The sequence below is a fragment of the Lissotriton vulgaris genome, chromosome 2_2 (genome assembly GCF_964263255.1).
Source record: "Lissotriton vulgaris chromosome 2_2, aLisVul1.2, whole genome shotgun sequence".
NCBI classification, from domain to species: Eukaryota; Metazoa; Chordata; class Amphibia; order Caudata; family Salamandridae; genus Lissotriton; species Lissotriton vulgaris.
In genome coordinates this window covers 335403049-335429589 of record NC_141688.1, presented here as the reverse complement: position 1 = coordinate 335429589, position 26541 = coordinate 335403049, and the positions used below count along the sequence as shown (strand labels likewise).

General features: G+C 44.0%; 1 long non-coding RNA gene across 1 annotated transcript in view; it reads right to left on the bottom strand.

The window, feature by feature from the left end:
* Positions 1-26541, bottom strand: part of LOC147729430 (uncharacterized) — a 209229-nt gene that overhangs the window by 28472 nt on the left and 154216 nt on the right. Inside the window, exon 3 of the long non-coding RNA XR_015309219.1 lies at positions 11538-11606. This is a non-coding gene — a long non-coding RNA (uncharacterized LOC147729430). The remainder of the gene's footprint in view (positions 1-11537; positions 11607-26541) is intronic.

Here is a 26541-nt window from a genome sequence, read left to right as displayed (position 1 = left end):
TTTCGCTCCGAGGAATGGTTCTTTGTTTTGGTGTCAAAGGTTTCACCTCTGAGCCCATTTTGTGCTTAGAGACCGAAGGTTTCGGCTTGGAAGTGGGTTTCGGCAGACTCGGTTTCAAGCCATAAGGCTTGTCAGTGTGTTTTGGTGCAGAGCCGGAAGGAGTAGCGTTAGAAACCTCTTCTCGTGCTGACCTTGGCCTGGAGGGAGCGGTAGTGCCGAAGTCTTAGATTTGTTAGGGACGATGAGTAGAGGATGAAGGGGTCTTCTGTACTCACGTCCCCTTGTCCCTGCAGCAGATCGTCATCCTCGAGGATAATCTGATTTGGAGTCAGACGCCGCTGACTCACTAGGCATAAGGGGCAGAATGTGAATGGAGTCTGTTCCATCGACAAGGAGTCGGACCGACGCGTATAGGCCAGCATGCCGCCCACAAATTTTTATTCGAAATGGAGATTTCTTGATGGTCGAGTCAAACCACGGAGATAAGGAAAAGTGTTCGAAAACAATACCATTGAGGGTAGAGTGGATTGCGCACTAAGGGGAATCCGATGACCGATTCTGAAGCGGAGTGCAGCAATACACGTCCAAACCCAATGGTGGAAAAAAACTATCTGACAATGGAGGCGATCCTCATGCACACTATCACCGAAAGGAGGAGTCACCTTACCTTGGTACTGGAAAGACTTCTTTGAAGAAAAACAACTTTCAACACCCGGATCTAACACTAGATGGCAGGAGTGTGCAAAGCATGTGATCCACAGCTCACATGCCTCAAACATGATTTTTACTGTGAGATTTATGTATCTTATGCCATGAAAAACCATAACTGGCACACCAAGTGAAAAGCTGCCGAATTGACAGTATTTACACCAATAATTACCAACACCGAAAAATGAAAATTAGTTAAACCACAAAATATACTCAAATCGGTTAATGATGCCACATTCATAGTCATCTGAAAGTGGTAAAGCAACCCCTTTTGCTTGAGATATGATCCTCTTTATTAAGATGGCAGCAGACTGACATGGAGCTCCCATGTCTGCCCGAAGAGTAACTGACTGCGAGCATCCGAGATCCATACCTACCTAACGGTAACTGACTATGAGCTTCCGAGGTCCATGTCTGACCAAGAGTAAGTGACTGCGAACTTCCGAGTACCATGCCTGCCTAAAAGTAAGTGACTACAAGCATCCGAGTGCCATGTCTGGTCAAGACTAATTGAATGCGAGCATCCGAGGGCCATGACTGCCTAAAAGTAACTGACTGAGAGCATCCGGGGGCCATGTCTGCCCAAGAGTAACTGGCTGCGAGCATCCGACGTCCATGTCTACCCAAGAGTAACTGACTGCGAGCATCCGAGGGCCATGTCTACCCAAGAGTAACTGACTGCGAGCATCCGAGGGCCATGTATGCCCAAGAGTAACTGACTGCGAGCATCCGATGTCCATGTCTGCCCAAGAGTAACTGACTGCGTGCATCCGACGTCCATGTCTGTCCAAGAGTTACTGACTGCGAGCATTCAAGAGCCATGTCTGCCCAAGAGTAACTGACTGTGAGCATACGAGGGCCATGTCTGCACAAGAGTAACTGACTGCAAGCATCCAGGGGCCGTGTCTGCCAACGTTTAACTGGCTGCGAGCATCCGACGTCCATGTCTACCCAAGAGTAACTGACTGCGAGCATCCGACGTCCATGTCTACCCAAGAGTAACTGACTGCGAGCATCCGACGTCCATGTCTACCCAAGAGTAACTGACTGCGAGCATCCGACGTCCATGTCTACCCAAGAGTAACTGACTGCGAGCATCCGACGTCCATGTCTACCCAAGAGTAACTGGCTGCGAGCATCCGAGGGCCATGTATGCCCAAGAGTAACTGACTGCGAGCATCCGACGTCCATGTCTGCCCAAGAGTAACTGACTGCGAGCATCCGAGGGCCATGACTGCCTAAAAGTAACTGACTGAGAGCATCCGGGGGCCATGTCTGCCCAAGAGTAACTGACTGCGAGCATCCGACGTCCATGTCTACCCAAGAGTAACTGACTGCGAGCATCCGAGGGCCATGTATGCCCAAGAGTAACTGACTGCGAGCATCCGACGTCCATGTCTGCCCAAGAGTAACTGACTGCGAGCATTCAAGAGCCATGTCTGCCCAAGTGTATCTGGCTGTAAACATACGAGGGCCATGTATGCCCAAGAGTAACTGACTGCGAGCATCCAGGGGCCATGTCTGCCAACGTTTAACTGACTGTGAGCATCCGGGTGCCATGTCTGCCCAAAAGTAACTGGCAGTGAGCTTCTGAGGTCACTATGACCTCCTAGAAATTATTTAGCGGAACAACATAAGAAAATGTATGAGAGGGCTGTGTCACATCTGCACAACACAACATAATTCATGCGTGACGCAAACCTCTAAGTCAGATTTTTGAACCCATGCACGCCAATTTGGTTGGTTCTGATTGGCTTCAAATATTGGAAAAAACAGCGCAGTGCAAACCTCTGTATCGCATTACTATGCACTGGAAAGGCCTTCCATGGGCGCTGCCTGGGTTTTCCCAATCACCGCCCATAGATTATGACACATCCTCAAATTTACAAGAACACGTAAACCTGGGGATTGGCTAAAATCTTACACTGTCCCAGAGGGGGCATAACGAGGAAAAGTGTCTCTATTTCTCCTCGTTTCTTCCTCTTTCTATATGTGCTGGATTTTGCATCAGACATAGAAAGAGGACTAGAGCTCAAAGGATGGTTTTTGTGCAGTAAGGTGCCCTTTTCTGCTCAAAATATAAACAATCCTGCATGCAACGCAGGCACCTTTGCAAAGCGGTGCAAGGGTACCTGGGTTGGTGTTAGGCTGCCAAAAGGGTGCCAGCGTAAAGCAAAGGACAGAAATGCACGGTATTGTCTTAAATATGGTCCTTTCCTGCCTTTTCCCTGTTGGGCGCTGCTTCACTTTTTTGTAAATCTTCCCCTCAGTCTTACCACTAATGGATCTCCTGCCTCATAGCCCCTTTGTGGTTGTTAAAAAAACTAAAGAGCCTATTTATGAAAAAGCCACGCAGTGCAGCGCTGCAATGCATGACAGGGAAAGCGCAGGATTGCTCTATATTTAAAAGATGATGAACATTCCTGCCAATACCCCTTTGCCACTGGATTCAAGCAAGCCGGGCTGAAGGCGGCTGGAATGCCAGAAACCGTTCCTAGGAAGCTTGAATCCGGTCCAGGGAAGACATGGCTTGGCAGTTCAGGGTGGACTGTTCCCATGAGGCACAGGGTCAGACTGATTTGCATATAACCATGTCTGAACTGGGGTGGCAGAGTGGGCTAAAGAATGGTGATGGATTAAACCCAGATCTTTTGACTGGGTGTGAGTGTTTGATTGATTCAGATGCTCCGTCCATCACCACCCCCTTTTATACCCCTTCACCCCTATGTTGGCGCCGTTTTGGCCGCCTAGTTCCAGCGCCGGCACCGTGGTGCCCGGGTGCTGCCATTAATGCAGGATGGGACACCTTCCTGTACAAAAACAATCCCAAGAGGGATATTGCTCTATCGATGCGCGCTGTGGAACGTAGCAAGGGAAGTAACGTGAACAAATAAAGATATTTCTCCTCGTAAGGCCTCAGCTGGGACGCTGTATCTTTTTGGTGCCTTCCTGGGTTCACTAGGTTCTGGTAAACCTGGGCGTGCGTCATAAACCACGGCAGTCGCATGGGAACAACCACGCGAAGCCCATGTACGCCCCCCCTTGAGCAGAGCAACGCAATGCAGCAATATGCGCTGCATTGCTTCACTTCGCATTTATTGAGGCACTCATGGCAACATAAAGAGGCTTTGCGAGGCTTCATAAATCTCATGTGGGACTTGCGTCGCTCGTGCACCATCATGAGAGCTATGCAATTCTGCTTGTAAATATGCCCCTATGTATTTGCATACGCAAATTAATAGATTTTCCAAAATGTGCTTCTAATCTTTTTTTAGCCCCCTCGTATAAATCAGTAATTTCAGCGTCATTCAGACCAAGTGCAATACGTAGAAACGTAAAATCATGCTGGCCTCGTTCCCTCTTGGATTGACTAAGATACCTCTCATTGTTGTTGATCTGAAATATCCGCTGCCTCTATGCAGGTCTCAGAAATGTCAGCCGACTCCCCCCAGTATACAAGAGAGTCCTGATAGATGTACAAAGATTGGTGGTGGTTTGACAGAATGTTGAGAGGTGGGTGATGCAAAACCATAAAACCCTTCAATGGCAAGTTTGGAGTAAGATCAAGTGCTATAAAAATACTAGGATCAACTGAGTAAAAAAGGACGGTAATGAACCTTGAATGAGGTAGATTAACCTTTCCAACTCCACTCTAAGCTACATTGGGGAAGCCTTTCACATTCATGTGGTTACATTTACTATTCACACTCCAATCCAAGCTGCAGTAGGGAACATGTTGGATATTAAATGGATTAAATGTACCTTTCCATCTCAACTCTAATGTACATTGGGGTTAAATGTACTCTCCACATTCCAATCTAAGCTACACTCAGGAAGGAGTTGGGCACTGAAGGTGTTACATTTACTATTCGCACTTCAATCTAAGTTTAGGGAAGTAAAAAGGGAGAAATTGACTAATCCAACTGCAAACTGAGCTACATTGAAGAAAGCATTGGACATTGAAATGATTTAATTTTCTAATCCCATCCCAACATATGGTGCTTTATAGAAAATATTAAACTTGAAAAGGATATGTAAACTATAACTACTATTTTAAAAACATTTGAGAAATGTAACTAAGTAAATACGTAACTAAATGTAATAAATACATTAAAAAACTACTGAAAATTGTTGTCATTATTTATCAAATTCTAGAACTAACATAAGATATGACACCAAATTCATTATTTACAATTATTGCCACGTAATAATATGTTATTATTTTGATATATAAAAACGTCATTATATATAAAATGTATGAATTAATAATGTTTTTCTTTAATCTTTGAATTGAAAAAAGTAAAATATAAACATACTAAACATTAAAAAATAGACAATGTTTTAAAATAAAACCAAACATAATTTAAAAGAGTAAAACCTTCAATTAAAAAATAATTAAGTTTAAAACAATATAAAACAAATCAAATAACATTAAACAATTATTGTAATCGCTACACTCTAAAACACCCCTCAGCCTTTTCCCCTATATATTCTATATCACACAACTAGAAAAACTTTTTAACATTCTCTCAACACAGTAAAATATTATTACAACTAATATAAATAAATTCCTTGAAAAATACTACCCACCCAATACCCTTCCAAACCCCAAAACTAATCTGTAGAACATTTAAACACTTTAATACAAAAAATTCAAAACAACACCATTTATAACAGTACATTATGTACAAAAAACAATATTATACACAACTTTATTCTATCATAATGATATTTTTAACAATAATATTAAGACAGCACAAAAAAAATATTCTTATCTACAAATTTCTGACATTGATATTTTGGTTATCACAATATAAAGGCAGCAGTGTTCTTCTAAAACAATATTTTGATCAAACACCGATGTAAACCCTTTTTATTATCTCAATAGAGAAATGTGTGTTCTCTTCTAGAATGGAGATTTATGATGTAAAATCCTTGGCAGTTCTGAGCGGTGATCAGGCCATTTCCACCGCTACTTACTGTGTCTTGATTCATGAATTAACTTCAGTTGTGGGGATGGATGACTGGGGTCCCTCCTTCACTCCAGTTCCTCAGAGAATCTTCTGTAAACTGAGATTAACTTTCACATTCCTTGCTGAGGCATTTGTAAAATCATGTCGGGGGCCTCTCATCCACATAAATGACCCTTTGCTCATGCATTGACCAGGGATGCTGCATGCTTGCCAGACCCAAAGTACGTTGAATTAAGATGCAGAAGTAAAGATGATTTTGAGAAACCACATTCCAGGGTTTCCCTCTGACAAAGACAAACATGTGTGCACTTCATAACACTCCTCAGACCCAAAGATCTGAGTGAATCAAACCAAAAGTAGGATTGTGGTCAATTGAAACTCTGAGTGACTTGGGATACCCCCTACAGGACTTGTGACAGACGTGTCTGAACCTGTGAGACGGCTCTTATCTCCTCTACAATTTTTGTAATGTCACCCGGCATGTCCAGGGCTTTTATGAGTATTAAATCAGATGATAAACAATAGATGAATGTGAGAGAAATAAAAAGGATATACTCACCAAAAGGCTGCCCTAGAAGATGTACAGAAGAGGAGTAAAAGAGGGGGATCATTTGTAACTTGAAAACAGAACATTAGGACAACTTCCTTACAAACAATGTCTCCCTCCAGTCACAAATGCTGATGACGTATCACCATTCCAGGTAAGAGAAAAACATAAACCGGTGAAAGAAAGCCCAGACCTGATTGGTTGTGTGGCGGAAGGTGCTCCATCCGCCAGTCCTGAAGCTACACTGGAAGAACAAACCTGTCTTCTGCTTTTGTGCCCCCAGAGATGCACTTGTGGCTCATAAGGGAAGAGATCGGGTGTGATTCAATGTCTGGGGGCAGAGTAGAGGTCATCGGTGTGGTGGAGGGCATTGCCTCTGTCGCCCTGAGGGACCACCGCCCACCACATTCTGGTATCGCGGTCATCTCTGTACTTTGAAAGGAACCAGCAAGAAGATCTGGATATAAATAGTGTATATCTGAAGTGGAAGGAACACCCTCTGATATCATAGCAGAATACATTCCATACATCTTTCAGCATCAAGGCCTCTTCCAGTTGCCACATTTCCTGGCCAGAGTAGAGCATGTAGTGCCTGATACATGAGTATGGACATATCTGTGTCCATATCAGTGATAAAGTGGGGATCGCGGACCCACTTCATATATGTGTCTGCTCACCAAGGTCCACAAGGAGAGTTTTCCCAACACGGCCAAGCATGTCAAATTGAGGACATAGAAACAAAGGAGCACCACCTGTTTCCCTTCCAAAGGGCCCTCCACCACCCCCTAGGAACCTTTCTGGCCTCTTTGTTGGGCAATATCCCTACTAGCACGCCTAGACTAATCCCAACGATTGTTCTCCTTTTGACGGTGGCAATATCCCTAATGGCACGCCTAGACTAATCCCAACGATTGTTCTCCTTTTGACGGTGGAACAGAGTATGGCATATTATAAAAATGCCCCACCATGTCTTCTACAACTTTAACCCTTCACTCTTATCTAAATGTCATTCCTGCAGGAAATAGTCTTTGGGCTGCCCTTTTCTAAGATGAAATTGTATCTCATGACGTTTCACAGGTATGGACATACATGTCATTGCCCATTACAGAGCAATGACTACATGGACTGACTACCGGTTCCTCCCACCAGTTCCTCCCACCCAGGGTATGATTGTGTCCTGACACCCTGTCTCCTCTCCCATCATCATCCTACAGATTCTGAATATTCTTGTGATGAGAGATAGCCAGTTCCACTCAATAATGTTCAAATCAGGAAGAAAAACCCAGACCAAAAGATCCCTCCCCAAGGGGATGATACAGCTGGAACATGTTCAATCCTGAACAAACTAGCCAAATATCTTAGTGGTCCTGTCCTGTGGACCAAAGTGACAGCCATTGAAGGCTTGGGTTGCAAGGATCTCTCTTGGTCTCAACTGTTCTCTTTCCAGGACCCAGAATGAGAGCCTGAGGAGTCATAAAATTCACAGACACCAGAGTGTACATCACACACCCGCACTGTGGTCTCTCCGTAGAAGATCGCCTCTTGAAGGCCACTTCATCCACCATCACCAGGTGACCTTCGGTTGGCCATGGTCTTCAGGTCCATCATCGTTTGTATCTGCCTCTGACAATGACCTCATAGCGTCAGAGTCTCTAGAGGTGTCGTATTAGGCACCTGAACTTGGAGCTCTCACCAGGGCCTCCGCCCATTCCCTGAATGTCTGCTCGGTCATGTGGTTAGTAGAGTCTTTGGTCACTGCCTCAGATATCTCCTCTGTTCCCTCCTCTGCACCTTCCAAAGCTGCCCATCGCTGGACCCCGGATTAAACTAGTTTGTTGCCCTTTATTACCTTTAGCGTTCTCAGGAATATTAAAATATTGTTCAGGTCTAGTGACCTCAGTTTCCTCTTTACATTCAGGACTGCGTTAGGTTGGTTCAGACCAGTAAGGGTGTAACCCGAAGATGGTCAGTTCCAGTAGGGCATTTGCCTGCATCGAGATAGTTACACAGATGGGCCACGACTGGTCGCAACTCTACTCAAGGCATCTAGCGATTGCATTAAGGGCCACTTTCTCTTTGAGCCAAGGGCAGTGGGTCCCCAACTTGATAAAACTGCCCCACTGCACTAAGGTTGGTCGACCAAGTCTGCCCTTCACATCCTCAGCGCTCTATCTAGACTTGTCACTCCCTCTTGAAGTTGGTAACTTGTGATTGCAGGACTGCAATGTCCATTGGTAACGCAGATAACTTCATCTCAGTGTCACTGCCACACCGAAGGTTCCCAGGGGCACCCTTGGCACAGCTACATCCAGTGACACCAAAACAGGTCTGATGTCCAGACCTTCTTGAGTCTTGTGAAGGTGTGATGGAGCATGTCTGATCCTGCACTCACTGGGTCCACCCACAGCCCTGTCCGTAAACAAGGATGAAGAGTGACGCAAGGTAGCATTGTGCAAATAATGCCTACCTCATAACGAAAAAAGTTACGAGCTAGTCCAAGATGTGGGTCCCATGCTCAGTAAATCATGTGCTCCTCAGCTTGATTTAATAAAATAGAATGCCTATAGAAATTCAAGGATGTAATGTCCTCAAAACACTAATTTGACCACCTGGGTAACAGGCCGGCTTCAGCAACCCTTATGTAAAGGTGGGTGGAAACGACCACATTTATAACACTAAGGGGGAGCACACTGTTCAACAAGATTATCTGAGGTCGTGGGCCTGTCTCTCGCTCCATGGTCACTCAGAGATTTATCTGGAGACCTCACGTCAGCTCAGGGACTTTTTGAACTGGCACACTTTAAGGAGACGGGGTTTAAAACATCATTGGTATATACAGATATACAAATGTAATTGGTATCTTAATTTATGGAAAAACCCTTGTTTTCCAAACTCCACCCACGATGGTATGGTACAAGTTTTGTCTAGTAGAGAACTATGAACACTAGGGCCTGATTCGCAAAGTTAAAGTTACACTTTTGTGTAAGTTTACGATTTTTTTGAATTCACAAAGAGATTTACGACTAGTACCTTTACGATCCATTAAAAGGAGGGCAGTTGCCCTGTCCTTTTATGTGCAGAGACTCCGTACTCATGAAAGCACTACTCGTAAATCCCTTTGTGAATACTAAACAATCGTAAACGTACACACTTTGTGGATCAGGCCCAATCTCAATATTTGAAGATGTTTTCATTCTTTCTATGAATTGTCTGTAACATATTCCATTCCTCAGATATGGTTCTTTAAATATTTAAAATTATTCACATTTGAAAGTAATCAATCTTCTGTTGTCCTGAGATCTATGATACTTATGGAATATTTGGCCTCTACTAGACATGAAGGTACATTGGCTACAGGAAAAGCACTGGAATCATACACAATACCTGACAGTTAATAATATAGAAATTGACTATTACTCAATGCCTAAAGGCTTTAAATATATCTGGGCTTAAAGTCCATCTTACATTTACACTGGACATTTATTTAACCAAGGAAATCCTGGTTTAGTGGGCTTGCCCTACAGGTCAGTGAAGCCGACACTGCTCAATTCTTCGTTAACTTTCGGTCAGTTTGGACTGACAGCCAACAAGAATTCCATAAGCCAAGCGGGCTGGTGGACACCACCATTCCCTTACTCCCAAGTTGATATTTTTAGGGCTGTCAGAATCACCCCCACGCAGGCAGTGGAGAGGAGGCAGCTAATATTTAGAAAGAAGGGGTGTGCAGACTTTGTGCCATCAGACACTTCACCTCCTGCACTTGAATGTGTCAAAATATCTCTGGGTATGGTGGGGAGGGGGACAGACCCCATAAGAAAAAAAAAAACAAGAGACAGTTTTGTTTACCCCGCTGTGAAATGTCCGCAAATAGAAGGAAGTGGCTTCAGTAGATCAGCAGATCCAATATATCCTGGACAGATAACAGAACTCCAAAGAGATAGCAGATTCCATAACTCCTGGGTAAACAATGGTGATCCCTGAGGATATAGTAGATCCCATAACTTCTTGGAACACAACGGTGATCTCTGAGGAGATAGCATTTCCCATAACTCTTTGGTACACAAAAGCGATCCCCAAAGAGATAGAAGAGCCTATAACATCAGGGCACACAACGTGATCCACAAAGAGTTAGAAGAGCCTATAACTCATGGGCATACAATGGTGAACCCAGAGAAGATAGCACATCCCTTAACTCCTCGGCACACAACGGTGACCCCAGAGGAGTGAGCAAATCCCATAACTCCTGGGTACACAATGTGATCCTCAAGGAGACACCATAGGGTCTGTCCAGGATCGCGCCTTTGGGGTCTCACGTGCACAGGTACTGAACTCTGTTCTTATATTTCTTGGTTTGGATTTAGTGTGGTTCCACTTAGGCATCAAGCCTTCAGTGCTTTGTAACTGTCCTAGGACCCCTTTCAAAGACTTCAGGCCTGGATTACTAGAAGAGGAAGGTTGTGTAGTGTAGTTCCTATACCCCTTATAGGCTCTGCGCATTAGAATAATATACACTATAGTTTTGACATACGACTGAGGTCAGTATGTCTCTATCGAGTACATTAAACTTAATTACTTGTGTGTGCCAGCGAGCTTTGAAGCCTTGAAGGTGTTTAGGAATCCCAGTATTGACGTAAAAGTCGGGCAGAGGAACGTCATGAATGAAGCCCTAAGGAATAGATGTTCATGCATAATAAATGAGTTCTTGGAGAAATCAATAATCCAAGCAGGGGAAGTGCTAAAGGCTTAAGAGTCTCGTTTTCCAAGAACTTGTTGTGACGTGGGATGGACGGATGTAGGTGACCATGTCTGTATTTGGGTTGCATGGGCAATGCCTAAATAAGGACTGGAAATCTATGCCTAAAAAGGGCAATGAGAATTGTGCCTATATAAGGGCATAAATCGGGAAACCTATATACGGGTATCTAAATCGACAGACAACAGTTGATGGTGAACCTTGTCATATGTTATGATCATTCCATGAAGAGTGAGTGACCGAAGCATGGCAACAGCGCCACCTTCCATCCTGACCTTCCGCACAGGGTCACACCTTGACTAGTATGCGAGCTATAAAGCACATCGGGAAATAACTTTCTAAATAAGTACAACATCTTAAGATAGAGAAAGTGCACCTACAAAACAACACATTCCACACTCAGTAATTCAGACTGAGTAGCATTGTGAGTCCAAATATTCTGACACTAAATATCAAGACCTAAAATTGGCATTTTTAAAATTCCATGTTTGAAGTTATTATCATTTGTAAAATTTGCATGTAAAACTGTTTAACAGTATTTTTGCTCATGGCTTACCAGGTCTACAGTCGCAGAGCAAGAACTTAGACAAATGGAAATAGGACTTACCACAACAGGAACACCGCCCTATGAGTGACGAATAAAAGAGAAAGAAAAAGGAGAATGAGTTAGGTCTGAAATCTGTATTTTAATGTTAATTGCTGTATAAGTAGAAACACTAGGCTTGGCATCCTGTTTGTTATCTCACTCTTCAGAGTGGCTGCCGCTCTGCACGGTTGATGCTTTACTGCCTGACTACACTATGAGACGACTCCCGACTTCTTCGCGAAGGATAGTATGATGCAGTGGTATTACCTAAAACGATGCCCCCCTGCAGAGTGCCTTAAGGAGTCCCTCAAACATAGCTGATATTGGCATTGGCCTGATTGGGGGAACCCTTAAAGGGCTGCGGAGGGGGGCTGCAGGGTTGGTGGCCCCCTGCACTGCAGGGCTGTAGGGCTGTGCTACGTTCTGGTTTGATGATGCTTCTCTTATATCCAGAATCCCTCACGCTTCCAAGAGTCACTTATCAGAGGCTAAAGTAACATCCTGGCAATACCATGTTAGGTCCAGTCTAAATACAGCCAGCTTCATGTTTTCCAAAAAATGAACACACAAAAACATACATTTATAGGGACTCCCAATCAATACTCTTTCACCATTGGTCTGTTGACATGTCACTCTAATTATGCTCCCTCCCACCCCAGCACAAATTATAGAGATCAGCAGAGCAGCTAACTGCAACCAATGGATTCCTTCATTTTGAGTGACTGCATTGTGCCCTTCCACATGTGCACATACACCTACAAAACATTTCCCCAAAACAGAAATTGTTCGGCATTTTCACTTCCCAATGACTGAAAGCCCTTGTGTATGGTAGGGTTAGGTCAACTATTTCGATAACTCTCAAGACTTTTATTGTAAATTACAATGTTCATTCCTCACCATAAATCACATTTGATATATTTATTTACCCTACTGAAAAGGAGCACCAACCATTAGAGCAGCTAAAGTGTATATGCAGATTTGTACATACCATAACTGCGCCTTGATGTACAAAGAAAATACATGCTTTTCCATTTCACTTGACAGGGTCTTGAGGAACTGAAGCTATAAGCAGGAATTTTGAAGATTTAGCATTTGACTTGAGAAAGACATTAAGGGCCAGATGTAGGAAGCCTAATACCCACTCACGTGAGTGCTTTTCACTTGTAAGGATTCGGTATTTACCACAAACTACAAGTTGGTGGTAAATAACAAAACCCGTTAAAAAAGAAATGTTGTGCTTTTTTAACAGTGCCATGTGGCAGACATACATGCCCTTAGGGCATGTATGTGTGCCACATGTGCACCCATGCACTATTCAGGGGTGCAACAGGGTGTCAATGTCACACCCTGCCACCCTTGCAGGTCTTCCCCCTCTTACCGATTCGGTATTTACCGATTCGGTATTCCCCATTCATTCCTAGGGGCCTCCAGGCCCCTAGGAATGAATGGGGAATACCGAATTGGTAAATACCGAATCGGTATTTACCGAATTTTACTGATTCGGTAAAAATTACCGAATGAATACCTACATACAATTTACCCATTCTAAAATACTGAATTGGTAAAATTCGGTATTTTAGAATCGGTAAAAGGTATTTACCTACATCTGACCCCTAGTAACAACTTGAGGAATGACAGGTTTGGATAGATAGATAGATAGATAGATAGATAGATAGATAGATAGATAGATAGATAGATAGATAGATAGATAGATAGATAGATAGATAGATAGATAGATAGATAGATAGATAGATAGATAGATAGATAGATAGATAGATAGATAGATAGATAGATAGATAGGTGGGTGGATGGATGGATGGATGGATGGATGGATGGATGGATGGATGGATGGATGGATGGATGGATGGATGGATAGATAGATAGATAGATAGATAGATAGATAGATAGATAGATAGATAGATAGATAGATAGATAGATAGATAGATAGATAGATAGATAGATAGATAGATAGATAGATAGATAGATAGATAGATAGATAGATAGATAGATAGATAGATAGATAGATAGATAGATAGATAGATAGATAGATAGATAGATAGATAGAAAGATAGATAGATAGAAAGATAGATACCGCAGCTCATAGCATAAGACAGTAGGCCTTTCGGTGGGACAGAAATAGAGTGCCACTCAGAAAAAAACAGTTCCCCAACCATAAAGGTACAAGACACGTGATTTAACCAATGACTGTTAACTCTTATATATACTAGGTTGTCTTTACAAGTGTTCCTTAGTAATCAAGACATATATCGAAAGTTGCAATATTGATTCATCAACCGACACCGGCATTGCTATATTTACTAAGTCCTTCTGAAATCAAGTACAAGTTATTAGAGTAGCAAAAGAAGATATGTACATTTTATTTATATCCCTCCACCTTTGTCCAGGGTATTTGAAGCTGCTACATCTATTACTCAATAGGGATATTTAATAACAATGTGAGTTATGGCAGCTGTTTGATAGACGTGGAAAGCAGTTGCTTCTGATGTGAGAAATCTAGTAAGGACAAGGGGAACTGCAGCTTGAAATGCAAATTTCAATGCTTTTACATCTGACTTCAGAAGGGTACCTAGTAAATGCGGAACTGTTGCTTCATGTAAGAATTGTAAGACTTTTGCATTGGACTGAAAAACACAACCAGTAAAGATTTGTGGTACTGTGCCTTCATTCAAGAAGAATTCCAATGTTTTTGCATTGGGCTTTTGATGACATCTGGTGACGGCTAGGGGGAGTCCGTCTTGATGAAAAAATGACAATGATTTTGTCATTGACTTTTGATGGACAAGTAGTGTCGACTAAAGGCCCTGCGGCTTGATGAAATAATTTCATTGATTTTGCATTTGACTTGTGAGGGACACTTAGTGACGACTTGTGAAACTCCAACTTAACAAATGAATATAATAAATGCTTTTGCATTTGACCTAACAGGGCCTTGAGGAACAGCAGTTCTAGGCAGGAATTTTGAAGATTTAGCATTTGATTTGAGAGAGGCATCTAGAATCAACTTGAGGAGTTATGCAGTTTGAATATATATTCACTGCCAAAAACATAGGTTACAGGGGCGTTATAGTAAGGCTGACATTTCACTCGTCAGCCTAACTCTGCCAGAAAAATTCAGCTGTTAAAGTTAGTTGAGCTAACTATAACTCACACCCTCGCAGTGCACTGCTTATCACCTCTCATGTTACATCACAAATGACATGGTCAGTGACATCACTGATGACATCACTCATGAAATCAACCAGTGAGTGTGAGTGTTTTTAAAAAGCATATTAGTGTTAAATATAAATTGACCAATGCGTATTGATGAATCAGTGAGTGTATGAGTGTCTAATTGGATGAATCAGTGGGTGCGAGACTAACTGCATAAGTGAGTGAGTATGTGTCTCATTGAATGTATGGGCGAGTGAATGGTTTTGTGAATGTCTGTATCTGTCTGCCAGTTGGTGTCTAGGTGGTTGTATGGGTATGGGTGTCTGAGTGAGGGTGTGTGTGACTGCCTGTATGGTGAGTGAGTGGGTGAGCCAGTGGTCTATGGGTTAGTGAGTGTGTGTGTGAAGGGTTGTATGGGTGAGTGAGTGTGTGTATGACTGTGTCAGTGAGTGAGTGCATGTGTCAATGGTATATGAGGAAGTAACCAAGTATGTGAAAGGCAGTATAGGTGAGTGATGGGGTATGAGAGTGACTGTATGGGTGAGTGAGTTAAAGTGGGAGTGGCTATATGGGTGAGTGTGTGCCTTTGTCAGTGACTGTCTTGCTGAGTGAGCACGTGTTAGTATCTGTATGAGTAAGTGATTGAGAGTGTATAATTATATGGGCGAGTAAGTGGCTTTGTGATTGACTGTATGGATGAGTGAGTAGGCATGTGAGTAACTCCATGGATGACTGACTCAGTGTGTCAGTGGCTGTATGGGTGTATGAGTGGATATGTCAGTGGCAGTATTAGTGAATGTGTGGGTGTATGAGTGCCTGTATGGGTGAGTGAATGGATGTGTATGTTGATCTATGAATCAAAAAGATCAAGACACCGAAACGCGTCGACAAAAGGACTATTGTATCAATTGATATGTATATTTTATAGCTTATCTAATAAGGAAAATCTTTTTAACTTCGTATTTTGCACTGTATATGTAAAATGATCATTACATTTTTGGCATTTATTGCCGGTTTTTAATAAAATCGAAACAAATATTTTAATAGTTTTGTGTTTGAGGTATATATTTCAGGTTCCACTTTAAATGTTTTGATAAGGTTTTGAGTCTAACAGTATTGGTTTGCACAGAAAGGAAACTCTTTTTGTTTAAAACAGGACATTATATTACACCTGGATGAAACTCTGAAACTGAATCCTGGAACTTTGACGCTCTATTAATGATTAGAGGACGGAAGAATCTCCCTTGGGGTCAAGGAGTTTCTCCCCTGTTCAAATAGGCACAAACAGAGCAATTACCGGTCTGCATCTCCAAAGCTCCCGCCGGTGTCCAAAGTACTTGCAGCCCAGGAAGAGGAACTCCAGACTTCTCGAAGGCCTTCCCTAGTCCCCAGCAAAGCTGCGAATCTCAGCCCTCACGAGTGGCGTGGAACCGGAACTCCTGACACTGTGCACATTTGCTAAGTGTATTGACTTCCCGATCTTTCCTGAAGTTGTGCTTTGGGTTACTTGTATCCCAAGCCCCTAGCATCATCTGCTCTGAAGATTGTGGGCCTACACTCAACGAGTGTTCCATGAGCCCGCTTCTTCCATTGCCGCTCAAGGCTCCTTTGCGATCCCTGGTCCGTTGACTGGTGGGTCCCCACGAAAGCCATTCTGATTTTCCTTGGGCTTTCCTGGTTGTTCCAGATGTGCCATGACTCCCTACCAAGTGGTGAGTCACCCAGACCTTGCTGGCCTGCACCAAAACCTACATCTGCTTTCTGCGTGGGTTGCTGTTGCCAAAGCTTGTTGGGTCCAATCTGGGTATCGACACTGCATAACTCAACATCCTTCACAGGACAGCTCAAATCCAGCTCCTGTTCATCGTTGATATCTCCAGAACCTCGGTGGGCATCCACCTATCATGCTCCTGGTCACTGGCTAGTGACCCAGACTCTGTCCCCTCTGCTTTCAGGTTCTTCACATCTCCGATCCAGGCTTGGATCCATCTAGACACTTTCCACTTGGATGCCAGCATCACTTTGCAGCAGATCGCCATTGAAAATGACAAAGAAACCCGACACGAAAAGACACTTACGTACCCGGCTTCCCTGGGTGAGGAAACTCAAGTACTCCAGTGCTCCCGTGGGTGTTGACTCTAGAACCTCCTAGTTCTAAAGGGGTTGGCTCCAAGTCCACATCTAAGTGTCCTTTATCTTTGAAATTCCAACCACAACTTTCCCCATAGAAGTTAATGATGATTCGCAGCTGTGTTTAGATACTGCATGCGTCCCCCTTGGGTCCCCTGTGTCACTACCTTGGGTGGTTCCTGGTGGCCCCAGGGGTTCTAAAGGCTCTAGGCCTGGTACCTATGCAAGTCGTAGTTCCTATACCACTTTATTGATGTATAGTTTTATACGCCCCTAGGGCTCAACGTATACTGTGCTAATTTACTGTGTGCTATATAGTTTACTGAATGTACCTTTGCCTCTAGCCTCATAAAGAGACTAGAGGGATGTGTTTAGAATAAATGCATATATTTTTATATATACCTGGTGTGGTTCCTTTCATTTGGTCATTCACGAGATTATAGACTGGTAAAACAAGCTGCTTTACAGAACTCCAAGACTTAGCCTGAAGGCTGCTCTCCAGAGCTACCACTAGGATAGCTTTTTATAAAGTTTGTCTTTAACCTACCATGAATAAGGAGTTGTTTGGACTGGTGCAAGGTACCCACTAGAATAGTGGACAGCATATGCCAGACCAACTTCTCACACTGCCATTACAACTTATCCAATGAATTGCAATTAGGGATTTTGATTGAAGTGGTACCCAGGAATTTAAGGGTATTGTTTTTTTGAGAGGTTGCCCTTTAACTTTAACGTTGTATGGATAAAACAACCACAACATTCCCTATTGACCAGTGTTGTTTACTGGACTTGTTTGTATTTATGTTTCTCACAGCAGGTGTCGTTCGAGAGTTCGAGAAGTACAAGCTCTCCACCCCTTTTAATCCTTTCACATGTATGTCTTGGGTAGGTGTGTTTAATAGGGTCACCTCATGGTTATGGTGCTGTCATTACGATGCATTATTATTCATTGAACTTGTGTTGAACTATCTATTGCTCTCATTAGATCACATAGTGGATTACATGCAAGACTATCGTCTGAACTGGAATAAGGCAACCCCTTTTGAGTTTCAGGTATATGTAATTTTTAGATACTTGAAGACTTGACAGTCAAGGAGTATATGTACGAACTGCGCTATTATTGTTGTTTTCTCGTTATAGGTCTCCTTCCCAGTTGTTCCCTTCCTTTTCTTCAGCCACTTGATCAGTCCATTAAGTCTGTATATTCAACCCAGACCTTTGGGCTATCAGAAGGCGGACCATACATAGCAACATAAGATCCTAAGGATACAAGGCCAGGACAGAATAAGCGGCCCAAGAATTATAATCCTCCCTGTCGTAAATTACGGTATGGCTTCCTTGAATGATATTCTGTCCGCCTTGGCTTTAGTACAGACAGAGCTAACTGCCTCTCGGGCAGAAACAACAGCATTACAGGCCCGAGTGGAGAGACTACAGAAAAACCCATTTGATGTAGGGCTGGCTCAAACACATCAGTCCTCTCCTGTTGGTGTGGAGATGCCTACCCCTATCCCATTAGCAACCCCAGAAAGATTCAATGGGGAGATTAGTAAGGTACAGGTATTCCTCAGTCAAGAATTGTTGCACTTCTCATGTAAGGTTAAGGCATTCAACACCAATCATGCCAGAGTAGCGTTCTTGATCTCATATCTGGCAGGTGATGCGGCCAAATGGGCTGTACCACTAGTGAAAAGGGATGACCCTTTGTTATAGGATTGGAATTCCTTCATCAGAGAATTTGAGAAAGCTTTCAATCGAAGTTCTTCTTTCACGTTCTCAGCGGACCGAGACCTACTGCAATTGAGATAAATAACTATGGGCCGAAAATTCTTTCCGCTTGCGGAATTTGCAGATTTTCAGCAATTTCGCGATCCGCGAATCTCGCGAAATTACGGGAAAATCCGCTAATCCACGAGCAGGACACATTTTTTCCAGGAAGCACTTACAGGGTTACAGCAGGTGCCCAAGTTGAAGCTAATTTCTTTGTAACCATTTGCAAAATGGTTACAAAGAAATTAACTTCAACTTGGGCACCTGCTGTAACACTGTAAGTGCTTCCTGAGCGGCGCCTCGTTTCCTACTTGCAACTATTCTCTGACCCTGCTCTTACCCTCGAAGCAGGGTCAGAGAATAGTTACTAGTATGGCACGAGGCTCCTGTCACAAAAATTAAACCTCAACAGGAAGCACTTACAGATAAATAAAGCAGGTGCCCGAGGTGAAGCTCAAATTCAGTAACGTTTTAATCAGTCCAAAACATTAGTGAGCACGGTCAAGAATGGGCAAGTGTGCTTTAACCCGATCCCTGCCATTGCAAATTAGCTGTAATACTAGAGGGAGGTCTTTGCATCCATTAGTTTCCTGAGCACGATCCCCTTGTAGTTCCTGTGGCCAGGAGGCTGCTTTCTCCTCACCTGCTGCCCTGCTCTCTCTCTGACCCTTTACACAAGAGGCATGTGCACATGCATAGAAGCCCTGCACCACACACTAGCAGTATCAAACGTTTTTCCCACCCTTTCCCAACTATGATGGACAGCTCACTCAAGGGACCTCGGCGCCTTTTGGCGCGGTGGCAAAATTACAGGCACACATGGTCACTGGGGACAAATCATCTGGCCCTTTACGCAGCTGCAGTGTAGGAAAAGCACTATACATTTACCCAACGAGGTAGCACTTACTGATTAGCCAGTAGAAAGTACTCCAGTTAAGTATGGTGCAAATCGCAAAAAAATCCACGATTTTGCGGGAAAATCCACAAATATGCGGATTTCTTTTCGAATTATCCGACCGCAGATCCACAAAATTCGCCCATACTTAGAGATATCTTATCTGAATGATTTCTGTAGGCTGGTTACCGAAACTGAATGGCCAGAGGCTAAACAAGCTGCTATTTTCCATTAAGGATTAAAGGAGGAGATGAAAGATGTATTGACACAAATCAATCCTCAACCCACTTCTTGTGAGGATTGAATAAGCCTAGTGTTACAGTTGGATCATTGACTCAGCGAAAGAAAGGGAAAAAGCAAGAAGAAGAAAAGACCCGGTTCCCAATTTGATAGTTTCCAGTCCTTCGGAAGTAGTAACCTCGAGAGACATGAGCTAATGGAAATAGGAACCATCATTAATCCCTGAGGAAACGGATTTTCGAAGAAAAAAGGCCTGTGTGTAGATTGTAGATCACTTTTGGAGTAGAGAATGGCGCAATCTACTGCGATCTGTACAGGAAACCGGCTGAGAGAAATACTTTACTCAAATATGACTCGCATCACCTCCAGAACCTTCGCAACAATCTACCTTATGGCCAATATCTAAGAATGAGGAGGAATTGCACCAAAAGGGAGGACTTCTTCAAAGAAAGTGATACACTCACTAAGCGCCTTAGGCAACAAGGTTATCCACTGGGCTTACTTAAACGTGCCAAACAGAGTTCATGGTATTGCCCGAGAGTACAACTTCTGAGCCCTAAACAATCGAAACAAGATGCCAACAAGTTATGGTATGTTAAATTTAATTTCTATAGCGCACGGCTACTCCACGGAGTGTCCCGGCGCTTTATACTGGCAGCTCATAAAAAGAAAACATAACAGATGAAGACATTCAGAAGAGCAAGATAACATAACTAGGGGGTAAAACGCCAAACTTTTAAGCCTTTCCTAAAAGACAGCAGAGTAGAGGTACTGCGCAAGGCCAGTGGCAGAGTGTTCCAAAGCTGGGGCGCCCTCAAACTAAAGAAGCGCCCCCCAATACGGGCCTTCCTAACTCGGGGGACCACTGCAAGAGACAAAGATTCAGAATGCAGAGCTCTGGTAGGGCGATAAAAAACAAGCCTGAGTTGGAGATATTTTGCTCCCACACCGAAGAGCGCTTTATGAGCCAGGGTCAGCGCCTTAAAAACTATCTGCTGCCGGATAGGCAGCCAATGGAGTGACTGTAAAAGGCCGGACACTCTGGCTCGCCTGCGGAGGCCAAAAATGGCACGCGCCGCAGAATTCTGCACGACCTGTAGCCGCTGCACAAGATAATCGGGGAGACCCAAATAAAGAACGTTGGCATAATCCAATCTGGAGCCAATCAGAGCTTGCACCGTGATCTTCCTATTCTCTTCAGTGAGCAGAGGGAGGAACTTCCGGAGCATCCTAAGAATGCCAAAACATGTGCCCATGAGGCCGAGGATCTGAGATCTCATCGTCAGGCTATTGTCGATCTTAACTCCCAGGTTTTTTGCCACCTGGGATGCCTGATCTGGAGGAAACATATCAGTCGGCCACCATGCCTGCCAATCAGGGTCTGAGGTACAGCCAAAGAACAGCACCTCCGACTTGTCAGAGTTACATTCAAGGCTGTTCTGCTGAAATCAGTTGAAAACCGCCCGAGACAATCCCGAATGCTCTCTCCATCGAAGTCCTCACCTTTCTTACACGTGAAGAGAAGCTGGGTGTCATTGGCGTAGGAAACTATCTGGGCCCCAAAAGACTCCGCCAGTGCCGCCAAAGGGGTCATAAAGATGTTAAAAAGAGTCGGACTCAACACAGAACCCTGCGGAACTCCGACTCCCAGTGGCGGCATCTCAGCGGAGCTAGGGGGGACCCAGACCGTTTGTCGACGGCCAGCTAAGAAAGATGCAAACCAGCTGAACACCGTCACAAGTTAGTCTGTGTCACCACCTTTTTACTCCAAAAGCAACATCACCAAGAAAACAGTGTTGAAATACTGGAACCTAGTGGCGACGGAACTAAAAATGGATGAGAGCCCTTTGTTCGCATTCAAGAGAGGACGCACCATAAAAGACAATGTTGTCAAGGCATTCCTTGAACCACCAAAACCTCCGAACCTGCGTGACCAGCTAGGTATGCCTCCTGTATTGGGCCATTTCAAATGTGGGACATGTAAGGCCTGTCCCTTCAGTATAGAGGGGCCCTCGCTGATCTATAACAACAAAACTCACAGGCTGCCTTCACTAACCAACTGCAACACCTCCAACGTGGTGTATCTGATCCTATGTCCATGCAACAAACCTTATGTGGGACAAACCACCCAGAAGGTTAAAATGAGAGTGCTACAGCATATGAGCAAAATCCGCTGTAAAGTGCAAGGTGCCCCTTTGGTTGACCATTTCATCACTCACAATCATGGACCACAAAATATACGCTGGAGAGTCTTGGAGAAGATAAACACAAACCCGAGGGGTGGCTCACTAACCTCTGCCCTGAACAGAAAGGAGTGTAAGTGGATACACTTTCTAAACTCTGTAGTTGCCGGCTTGAATGAACATGAGGAGATATCTAAGCAAATGGGCCTACTCTAAGTTTATACCTTCAGGGCCATTGGGCTTGCATGCACAGCACAGTTTGAGACACAAATTTTCAATAGCTGTCGTGTAATTTGTACCAACTACCATATGTGATATCTTAATCTGTATAACGACAGAAACCATTGTGCCTCACTGTGTGATGTATATATGCTGTTCCTTTCCTCTGAAACTGTGGTTCCCTTACATGTGACTCTATGTATAGGTTCTTTTCTGTATTTGCACATTTTGACAATCATTGAATCTTTATAATCCTTCCGTTAAACGCTGCCTCAGCATAGCAAGAGTTAAATTCCCTGAACACGCCGGTTGCGTGGTACAGACATCGCACAACGCGGTTGCCTAGCAACGAGCGTGCTAAACGTACATGCGTCTCTTAGAACTGCCTTATACCGCCCCTGCGAAGGCTCGGTTCAGTCGCTTTGGACCAAGCATTTTCTGATCGTCTCCACGACGAGTGAGTTTGCGAATGGGGGAATGCTTCACTCTAGTGGCTGGGTAGAGAGTCAAGCGGCATCAGATTGTGCCGATTCTTAATGAGCACTATAAGGTTAACGTTTAACAAATGTCAGTACTTTTATAAATGGGCACTACATTTTTAGCGTTACCTCTCTTCAGTCTATAAATGCGAGCACTGTTTTTAAATGGGCACTTTGATCACCATTCTTGGCGGTTATCCCATACTAATCGGCATGGCTCGAGTAACTGCCCCGCTATTAGTACCCCCATTACACGTTTGCTAATGGGCACCTCTACACTCATTTAACCGGGGCCCAAAGAGTTCTTCGGTGTACAATCAACCCTATCATTGGATGGTCAACCTAACTCCCTCTGACCTCCAGTGCACTACAACATCCCCTAGGCAGCTAGTTCCCTCCCGGGGTTCACCAATCTTCTTTCAGCATCCAAGTCGCAATTGGAACCTTAATCAACATCCTCCCCTTTTAACAGATATGACCTACGCATGAGTGGCCGTACATCAGGGAAATCGTCATTCCTGACCCATGTGAGTACCTACTGACTCACCCCTAACTCTGTTGCAATCTTAATTGCACAATACTCTCTCTGATACTTAGCCTTTAGTTTTGCAGACTGTCACCGATCGCATTATGTCTTGATAAAGACCAGCAGCGACCACCAACTGGGGCGCACCAGGGTCGAAACGTCGACGCTATAATTAGGTCCAGAACACTCCTTGACTCCTCTACAAAGCACCAGGATTCATTGGAGATCAATTAATTATTGGCCTATCTATCATCCTTGTATATAATTATATTTATTCATTTTCACTGTACATATACGTTGGCACTTGAGCACTTCTTTCACCAATTGTCACTGAACTGTAATTATGTGTGATGGTCGTACTTTGTACTGATTGTTTTGTCACTGAATGAAGTAATTCAGCACAAACAAAATTGAATTCTAATTATAAACACCCTTGAATTCAATACCTGGCTAAATCATTTGTTGTGTCTTGTCAACTTGAGCATTGATTTCTCAGTTAAATATGTGTATCAGAGAGTTCTTTTGATTGTTTCATTTGCATATACTAGCATTTCTCAAAGCAATGTCTCCTTCCCGACAGAACCAATTGTTTGTTTAACTACCGATATCCAGCTTCTGGCTATAGTTAATCTTGCCGAAACCAGTAGTATGGAATATAAGCTATTATTCTTGAGATGTTCCGTACTATACCCCGTGATATATTGGTTCGGCAGATTTCGTGTTCGCCGCAAACGAAAGAACGCGAACACGAAATCGCTAATGGAGTCGACATCGTAGGCACCGGATGTCACTCTGCCGAACCAAGAGAAAGAACAAAGGTGATGCAGTTCAACCATTTTTAAGAACATTCAAAATACCTGCAAGACCTTAAAATTATTTTAGTCATTTACAGAAAAAACTCGGTTCACAATTTCTTGTTCAAAGAAATAAACTAACCGTCACAAGTGTGAGCTACGTGTTCCTGATGAGAACTCCCCTCAACTAAGGGAGTTCAAAACGCGTAGACCAGTTCTACATACAGCCTTAGGAGTTCTTCTAGAATATAGGAATTAACAAGTGATAAAAGATATCCCATGACTGTTGGCTATTGTAAATAATTGATGTAAATTATGTACATTATGCAAAGAGTATAGTGAAAGAAAATTGTGAGTGTGTGGATGATGGAATGCCTGTGAAGAATGATGGAATTGTTAGAATGAGAGAAGAAATTGTGGTTTTGTAGGTTATGATATGGTGCATCAGTCATCAAGAAGCTCAAACAAATCATCTTCCACTCTACTGCTGCTTTATAGACTACGATTCAGAAAAGGGGGTGGTGATGAACAGAGTGTCTGAATTAAGCAGACCACTCTTACCCAGTCCAAAGATCAGGGCTTGATCCATCACCGTTATTTATCTCACTGCACCATCCCAGCTCAGAACCTGGCTATATGCAAATCAGTCTGTCCCTGGCCCAGTGCATCATGGGAACAGGGCAGACTAAACTACCAAGCCAATTCTTCACCAGAAAGGAGACAAGCTACCGGGGACCGGTTTCTGGCATTTCAGCCTTCTTCGGCCCGGCTTGCTTTAAACCTGATGGTGCAGTGAGAAAGGGACTCATGTCTGAGTGTACCCTGCCACACCTATAGTGGCCAAAAACGATTCAGAAAAGGGGGTGGTGATGAACAGAGTGTCTGAATTAAGCAGACCACTCTTACCCAGTCCAAAGATCAGGGCTTGATCCATCACCGTTATTTATCTCACTGCACCATCCCAGCTCAGAACCTGGCTATATGCAAATCAGTCTGTCCCTGGCCCAGTGCATCATGGGAACAGGGCAGACTAAACTACCAAGCCAATTCTTCACCAGAAAGGAGACAAGCTACCGGGGACCGGTTTCTGGCATTTCAGCCTTCTTCGGCCCGGCTTGCTTTAATCCTGATGGTGCAGTGAGAAAGGGACTCATGTCTGAGTATACCCTGCCACACCTATAGTGGCCAAAAACGATTCAGAAAAGGGGGTGGTGATTAACAGAGTGTCTGAATTAAGCAGACCACTCTTACCCAGTCCAAAGATCAGGGCTTGATCCATCACCGTTATTTATCTCACTGCACCATCCCAGCTCAGAACCTGGCTATATGCAAATCAGTCTGTCCCTGGCCCAGTGCATCATGGGAACAGGGCAGACTAAACTACCAAGCCAATTCTTCACCAGAAAGGAGACAAGCTACCGGGGACCGGTTTCTGGCATTTCAGCCTTCTTCGGCCCGGCTTGCTTTAATCCTGATGGTGCAGTGAGAAAGGGACTCATGTCTGAGTATACCCTGCCACACCTATAGTGGCCAAAAACGATTCAGAAAAGGGGGTGGTGATGAACAGAGTGTCTGAATTAAGCAGGCCACTCTTACCCAGTCCAAAGATCAGGGCTTGATCCATCACCGTTATTTAGCTCACTGCACCATCCCAGCTCAAAACCTGGCTATATGCAAATCAGTCTGTCCCTGGCCCAGTGCATCATGGGAACAGGGCAGACTAAACTACCAAGCCAATTCTTCACCAGAAAGGAGACAAGCTACCGGGGACCGGTTTCTGGCATTTCAGCCTTCTTCGGCCCGGCTTGCTTTAATCCTGATGGTGCAGTGAGAAAGGGACTCATGTCTGAGTATACCCTGCCACACCTATAGTGGCCAAAAACGATTCAGAAAAGGGGGTGGTGATGAACAGAGTGTCTGAATTAAGCAGACCACTCTTACCCAGTCCAAAGATCAGGGCTTGATCCATCGCCGTTATTTATCTCACTGCACCATCCCAGCTCAGAACCTGGCTATATGCAAATCAGTCTGTCCCTGGCCCAGTGCATCATGGGAACAGTTCAGACTAAACTACCAAGCCAATTCTTCACCAGAAAGGAGACAAGCTACCGGGGACCGGTTTCTGGCATTTCAGCCTTCTTCGGCCCGGCTTGCTTTAATCCTGATGGTGCAGTGAGAAAGGGACTCATGTCTGAGTATACCCTGCCACACCTATAGTGGCCAAAAACGATTCAGAAAAGGGGGTGGTGATGAACAGAGTGTCTGAATTAAGCAGACCACTCTTACCCAGTCCAAAGATCAGGGCTTGATCCATCACCGTTATTTATCTCACTGCACCATCCCAGCTCAGAACCTGGCTATATGCAAATCAGTCTGTCCCTGGCCCAGTGCATCATGGGAACAGTTCAGACTAAACTACCAAGCCAATTCTTCACCAGAAAGGAGACAAGCTACCGGGGACCGGTTTCTGGCATTTCAGCCTTCTTCGGCCCGGCTTGCTTTAATCCTGATGGTGCAGTGAGAAAGGGACTCATGTCTGAGTATACCCTGCCACACCTATAGTGGCC